Raw genomic sequence first — 6,631 nt, 5'->3', positions numbered from 1 at the left:
CAGCAGGAGCACACATGGTTAAGGCAAACATCAGCTCTCCTTCACATTGGCAACACAATAACTGTGGCTGGTGCTGCTGCTCTCGAAAGTCCTGCTCTCTGCTAGAGCCTGCATGGGGAAGAGAAGCTCTCCTCTGCTCCAGCTGTCTGTGGTATCGGCAAAGAAACGCACACTGTCCCTCCTCCCCAAAAGCATCTCTCTCCAATTCCCAGACACGGCCCCTTGTGTTGATAACTGAAACAACCCTGGGTTTATCACCCACCCAGCCCTAGGCTGGTTCTGTTAGCTCTCCCCAGATCAACACCCTGCCCTCCTAGGCAAGTCTACTTCATCACCCTTTTTTCCTCCACATGGGTCCCTCTGCTTCACAGAGGGGGGAAAAAAAGATTCCAGGGTGTCTTCTCCCCATCACTAAGGGCAGGTTCACCTCACCGGCAGCCTACAGGGTGGTTTCTCCTCGAGCTCTGTGGTCCTGGGGCGCCTTCCCTTCTCTGAGCCTGGCTGAGTTCCCCCCCCCCTCTCCTGCCTCAGGAGCCAATCAAAACCATACATATCCTCTTGCAGGCATCAACTTCCTGCAGACTTTCCCACTCTGCCTTGCAGGGATCCTGAGCCCTGCTGCAAATCCAGCAGCAGCTGTTATGTATATAAAAGTACATAAGTGACTGTCTGCATACCTCCATAGCCCTTCTTGCTGTACTTGTGCAATCAGTGCAAAGTTCCCTGGGAGGTAGGCAATTACTTTCCCCATGTTCCTGTTCTTTTCTACAGTTTGGAGACTCAGTCATGGTGTATGTTGAATGACTTGCCCAAGGAAGTTGAAGGTTAGGCTGGGAACCAAACCTGTTTCCTGAATTTTAGTCCAGCACTCCATTTGCTACCAAGCCATGCTTCTCACCTGTGGGCTCTGAGGTGCAGAGACATGTATCTGATCACTAGGGCTATGGCTACATTGGGAGAAAGGTATTTTAACATGCACTGAGTTCTTAAACATATTAAAATCCTGTGCTGACAAAAGCAGCTAGGGTTTTAACATAGGGTTTATTTCCACATGGTCACAATTAATACAGCAATAATCGTGCCTACAGAAGGATTTTTAACACATTAGTTGGCACAATTAAAAGAAAAAAACCCAAACAAACCATTTTTCGATAAAGAAGATGGGACCTAGGTAGACACCATATTCACCACAGATAGCAGGGATGCCAGGCTCTCTTCACTCAATTCTCCCTGCCTGTGCACATGCTCATGCCCATCTGACTTTTCACCCTTTCTCTACCGTTCAGTAAAACTGTCATTGTGCATGTTTAGAGAAAGGACTGAAGCTTCTGTCACAGATCATGTCTGAGATGCTTTTCAGCTAATTCAGTGGGGGACCTGCACAGCCAGCTGAACTTTCTCACAGGCATTCTTGTTTTAAAGTGCTGTTGCTCAAAGCAATTGTTTTATTTCATCAGAGCTTGGAATAACTGCACCAACCTTTCACATGTTTTGTAACAAGCTAGGGTGGGAATTATTTTGCTGGAAAATGCATTGAATTTTTGATACTGTACTGTATGACCTAAAAGTGCCTGCTGGAGATGATGCCTCTTCATTTTTCAGTAGTGACTTATGACTATTATTAGAATTAGTAGGTAGATAGTATTTAAAATGAATTATGTGGCTTCTTAATGTTACAGCAAATAACAAAAATAAATTAGCAGTTAAATTAGCATATTGATTGGCTGGATGAAGTATGCATACTCTGGCAATAAATAACTTGAAATATTATTTTTTCAAGGAGCTTTGAAGGTCTTTTGTAGCCCATTTTTATAGTAATAAGGGAGGGCTATAGTTTACCATACATTGGCTTTAGTAATTTGTTTTTCAAAACATAAGTTTTCAGGGTTAATTGCATCTGATGCCTCATTCTAATCAGCATCTAATAGTCAACTATTACTAAAAGAGAAAGTAAAGCATTATATAATCAGTTTTTCCTTGTGCTTTTTCTGGAGAACAGATTAGGAGATAATGCACAACACATCAAGTGGAATTACAGCATGCATTTGAGTTGTACTCTGTAAGGATGTAGCTTTGCTGCTGCTTTTTCTTTTTGTCCATTCTGAACATGTTCACTTTGATCTTTCTTGAGTCTTTCTACTTTTTGGGAACATTGGTTCTCAGTTGCACTGAAGTGTCAAGCTCATTTTCTCAGGTTGAATAGCTGTCTGGAATATGTTTCAATAGGTTTGTCGGGTACATTTTGACATGCGACATAAACACATACAATATGGCAATCATAATTCAATGCAGAAATAGCCCACTCTGCCACCATGGGCATATAGATTCCATCCCTGCGTGTTTTCTAATATACATTTTCCTCCCCTGCTCCCAAAATAAATAATACATTTAGGTGTATATCTTAGAGCTCTGTGTGTGTCTGAGAGGGAGAAGGACAAGAATTCAAATAGTGTGAAATTTGCATTTCCTTAGTAGCATTTTTAAAATCCCTCTGAACCTCTTTCTTTTCATGAAAGGAACAGGAACTCAGGACTTCATCTGAGTGAAGAGTTCCAAATCTTTCACCCATTCTTTTGCTTAGAACAGCTTGCTTCAGGTGTAACAACTTCATTTTCCTTACAGCCAATGAAGTTGTAATAGCTGCACTTGCATGTGGGGAGGCAGGAAGTTAGGGATAGAAAGAATTTGCTTTGCTGGTGGGAGCCTGGAGACTCCAGCTGCTGTTGCAACAGGAGCAGTAAGGGGAATGTACCAGGCAACAGCCTGGGGGCTGCCATTTAACTCCTAGTGGCCTGCACGCAGCCCATAGGCCACCAGTTGGACAGCCCAGGGTTAGATCATTTGAATGGGTGGCAGGTTCTCTACTACAGTGTTCACTTAAGGTGTGACCCTGGCAACATTATTTAACCTCTCTTGGTATGTACACCGGCACAAACTGGGAATGATATAAATGTAGCAAAATGGCTCCAATTCAGTATTGGGTGAAGCAAGGTATGTAAAGAGGTTTGAGATCCATGTGGGAGGTATGCCCCAAATTCAAAGCATGGTATTATTTTTTGAGGTCATCCCATCTTCTTTAACTAGTTGTTTGGTTTGTTCTCATCTGATGCTCTAGCCTGTGCACTGCAGGGCTGGATTAAGATAAAATATGGCCCTTAAACATGGTATGTTGCTGCTATAGTGTGGGACCCACTTTGAGCAAGCATGGGAGGTTGTCTTCCTTTTAAAGACAGTAGCAACAGGGAAAACAGCATATGTCAAACATCTGGAGAGGTAGGGTCAACAACATGTGGCTGTGGCAGGCTGAGCCTACCCACTAAAGCAAACCAATTGCTGGCATAAATACTGCCTGCTTTGTTGTTGACCCTACCTCTCTAGGTGTTTGACATATGCTGTTAATACAGGAATGGTGTAATTCACTTCTTTCAGAGCCTGTATTTGAGGGTGTGTGCAGACTCAGGAAGGTGTCACTGCATTGACACTCAGCTAAATTCTCAAGATCTTTTTCAGCAGCCATGAAAGTTAGATCCGTTAGATCCTTCCTTCCTTCCTTCCTTCCTTTCTCCCTCTCCCTCTCCCCCTCCCCCCACCTTTTGGGGTGGGGGTAGGAGAAGAGTCCCTCTTTTTAAAATGGAAGCCAAGATTCTATTGCAATCACCTGAGTCCAGAAGCAGGTGTTATGGTATCAATACCTCATTCCAGCTCTGGCCTAAACCTATTACCTTTCCATTATCTATGAAGAGCATTACCTACTTTAGTCACAGATTCAGCTCCCTCAGTATAAGGGTCTTGAAGATGCATACTGTCAGAATAATTCTGACCTTTCTTGTAGTACATAATGCAATCTAATATGTCACTCTACTGATCTCAGTGAGTGCATCTACATGTGTGCTTTACTGTGGAATAGATTAAGTAGCTCCTCTGTGAAGCATCACCATCTATACGTGCACTGGTATTAGGGCACAGTAAGCTAATTAATGGCAGAATGATTAACTGCACTGAAATGCACATGTAGATGGTGACCGGGCAGGGGCCAGGCTCCTGGCTACTGTCTAGCCACTTGACTCCACAGGTTCTGCACCCTCATTCCCCAGCCAGCTCTTCTACTTTCCATTGCCACCACCCAGAGCCTGGGGCTGACCCTCACCCCCCCACCCCCTACCAACCTGGGCCTGCTCTGCCCCAGCTCAAATTGCTGCTGCTCCAGGTGCATGTGTAGATGCTGCACCTGGGAGCAGATTACTCCAGCTCAAACAGCTCCAGAGTTTATTGCTTCACCTTAATTTCACTTGTAGATGTACCTGGTATCTTCTAACTTGTGATAATGGGGCTATAATGGAGAGTGGGAAGAATGAGGCTCTTCAAATTACTGTCAGAATAAAAAAGGACATAATCCTTTGCAGAGGAGAGAGAGGATGAAATGGGCCAAATGGTACTCTGAAAATGGACATTTAGTGAGAGGAGCTGTCTGATGAGGTTTGCTTTCATGCTGTTGACTTTCTGTATTGTCCAATTTAGAATCTTAAGGTCAAGGAAATGTCTAACTCTTCCTGAGGGCTTAACAGCCAGAGAAGTCTGTAGTCTGCACCAATTATCCACAATTTGAAAACTGTACTGATTTTACCTTTGTATTATGTTTTAGGCTGCCTGTTTGAAGATGACCTTTGCAAACCTTTTGAGATCTGCATAAATGGTAAGTCTCTGAATGATTTGTTTTGCTGTCCAGTCTGCGCTCTTCTGTGTAATTGCATAAGTTAAACTCAATAAGTGGAAATGAAGTTGGAAGTATGTCAATTTGTAGCAAGCTGCTATTTAGTAGTAGTTGTTAGGTAGAATTAAATCCTCTTGGCCCTAGTGAGCCTTGTGACAAAAAGACCCTTTCTTGGTGAGTAGAAATAAAGATGCACTGAAACATGCTGATTTTAAAAAATGTCATAGTACAGAATTGAAAGAGCTGTTCCATCGCTTTATTTGTTTCCTTTTCTAGAGTACCATGTTAGTGATTGTGTGTGTCTATCTGTTTTTCAAGACAGGTTCTTTTATTATTGTAACAAAAGATGGTTTCAAAGGAATCTTTCTCTGTATGCTAAGAATGTGACCATTTTATTCAGAACACACTGTTTTCCTTTTTACATTTTTATTTGAGCTACCCTACAACTGCAACAAGCATCTTCAGTCTGCTTTCCCTCCCTCCTTCCCTGCAGTGAGACAAGAAAACAGATACAATACTATGGATGGGTGGCTTCAGATAAAAGTCCACTGAAGTGGTAGCATCAACCTCTTCAGGGTTGTTAGTGTCCTGCGTGAAATTGCTTCAGTCATGTTGGGTTGGGGATACACTTTTAAAACATTTCTATTGCTGTGAAAATTTACAGTGTGCAAATACATTATTATAGGTTTGTTACAAATCGTTGTACTCTTTATGAATGAGTGCCATAGAATAAAGGAAGAGACCATTGCTTCAGGAAGTGAGATGTAGTAGTCAGTATTTTATTTTAACACCATGCAGATTTTAGTTACTCATTTAATCAAGGTACAGAAGCATTGGCTAAGCATTGTGGAGGCTGTTTAAATATGTTGCTGAACTAGGGTCTTTTACGCAAGTAGGGGTGAGTATGAAAAACAGAAATATGGGGGAAAAATAATACAAAGGGCATGGGAAAGGATACATTTAATCCTTCAGTAAATGCTCCAGTTGACTTCATTTTTAGTGGGTGCGTCTAAATGAAACACTTACTGCAGACTTGCCTAATTAGCTCCACAGTAAAGCATCATTAGTTACATGAGCTATTAGGCCAGAGTAAACTAATCAACTCCTCTAAGATAATACTGTCCAACAAAAGTACTATTCTACAGCAGAGTTATTTACTCCACTGCAATGCCTGTGAAGATAGTGACTGGGGCTGGCTGGGGCATGAGAGAGCCAGCAGACAGCCCTGCACTGTAGCAAGCCCTGCACTATAGCACCCTTATGTCCTACCCAACCCCTCTGCAGCATGTTGAGCTGGGCAGGAGCAGCCCGGGCTGGCAGATTGATTCCCTGTGCCCTCTGCCAGCCGGCTGTGGCTGCAGGCACACATGTAAACACTATGTCCAGGAGCAATAAACTCCAGTGCAAAGTGTTTCAAAGTTCATTGCATCTAATTCATTTCACATGTAGATGTGCCCGGTGACTGCTAAAATAACCTGTAAAAGAACACCACGTTGCTCAGACTGCTTTGTTGGATATGAAGGAAAGTTGCGTTTTGTTTTTTTTTGTTTTTTTCAACTTATCAAACACTTTTTTGTTTTAGCCAGTGGCTAGTTGGAGACTGGGAGGTATGAGTGTCTATTGTTTTATCCAGCAAAGACAGTTCAATGAGCTCAAAAGATTTATGCAACAGAGATGCAGTTTCAACTGCTTTCACTTCTTTATTAACAAGAAGACTGTACAATAACATTTCACACAAGAATTGTGCCAGTAAAGTTCGATTTCCTTTCTAGGCTTCTTTCTGTTTGCAAAGGTGAGATTTTAAAAAGTCCTCAACTTTAAAAACTTTTATCTTGGAGGCAGGCACTCCTGGTGGGGCTTTCCCCAACACTTTTCCCTCCCTCAGCCTGGGCAGGTGGGTGGGAATGTGTGGGGGGGGGG

General features: G+C 42.7%; 1 long non-coding RNA gene across 1 annotated transcript in view; it reads left to right on the top strand.

Moving 5' to 3' along the window:
* The first annotated feature begins 4,371 nt into the window (after nucleotides 1-4,371).
* LOC102385091 overlaps nucleotides 4,372-6,631 on the top strand; it is a 12,253-nt gene continuing 9,993 nt past the window's right edge. The window contains exons 1-2 of the long non-coding RNA XR_323217.1: nucleotides 4,372-4,476; nucleotides 4,643-4,693. This is a non-coding gene — a long non-coding RNA (uncharacterized LOC102385091). The remainder of the gene's footprint in view (nucleotides 4,477-4,642; nucleotides 4,694-6,631) is intronic.

Source organism: Alligator sinensis, unplaced genomic scaffold (assembly GCF_000455745.1).
Source record: "Alligator sinensis unplaced genomic scaffold, ASM45574v1 scaffold601_1, whole genome shotgun sequence".
NCBI classification, from domain to species: Eukaryota; Metazoa; Chordata; order Crocodylia; family Alligatoridae; genus Alligator; species Alligator sinensis.
Note: the sequence above shows the minus strand (reverse complement) of the source record. Positions and strands in the feature narration are given on the sequence as shown.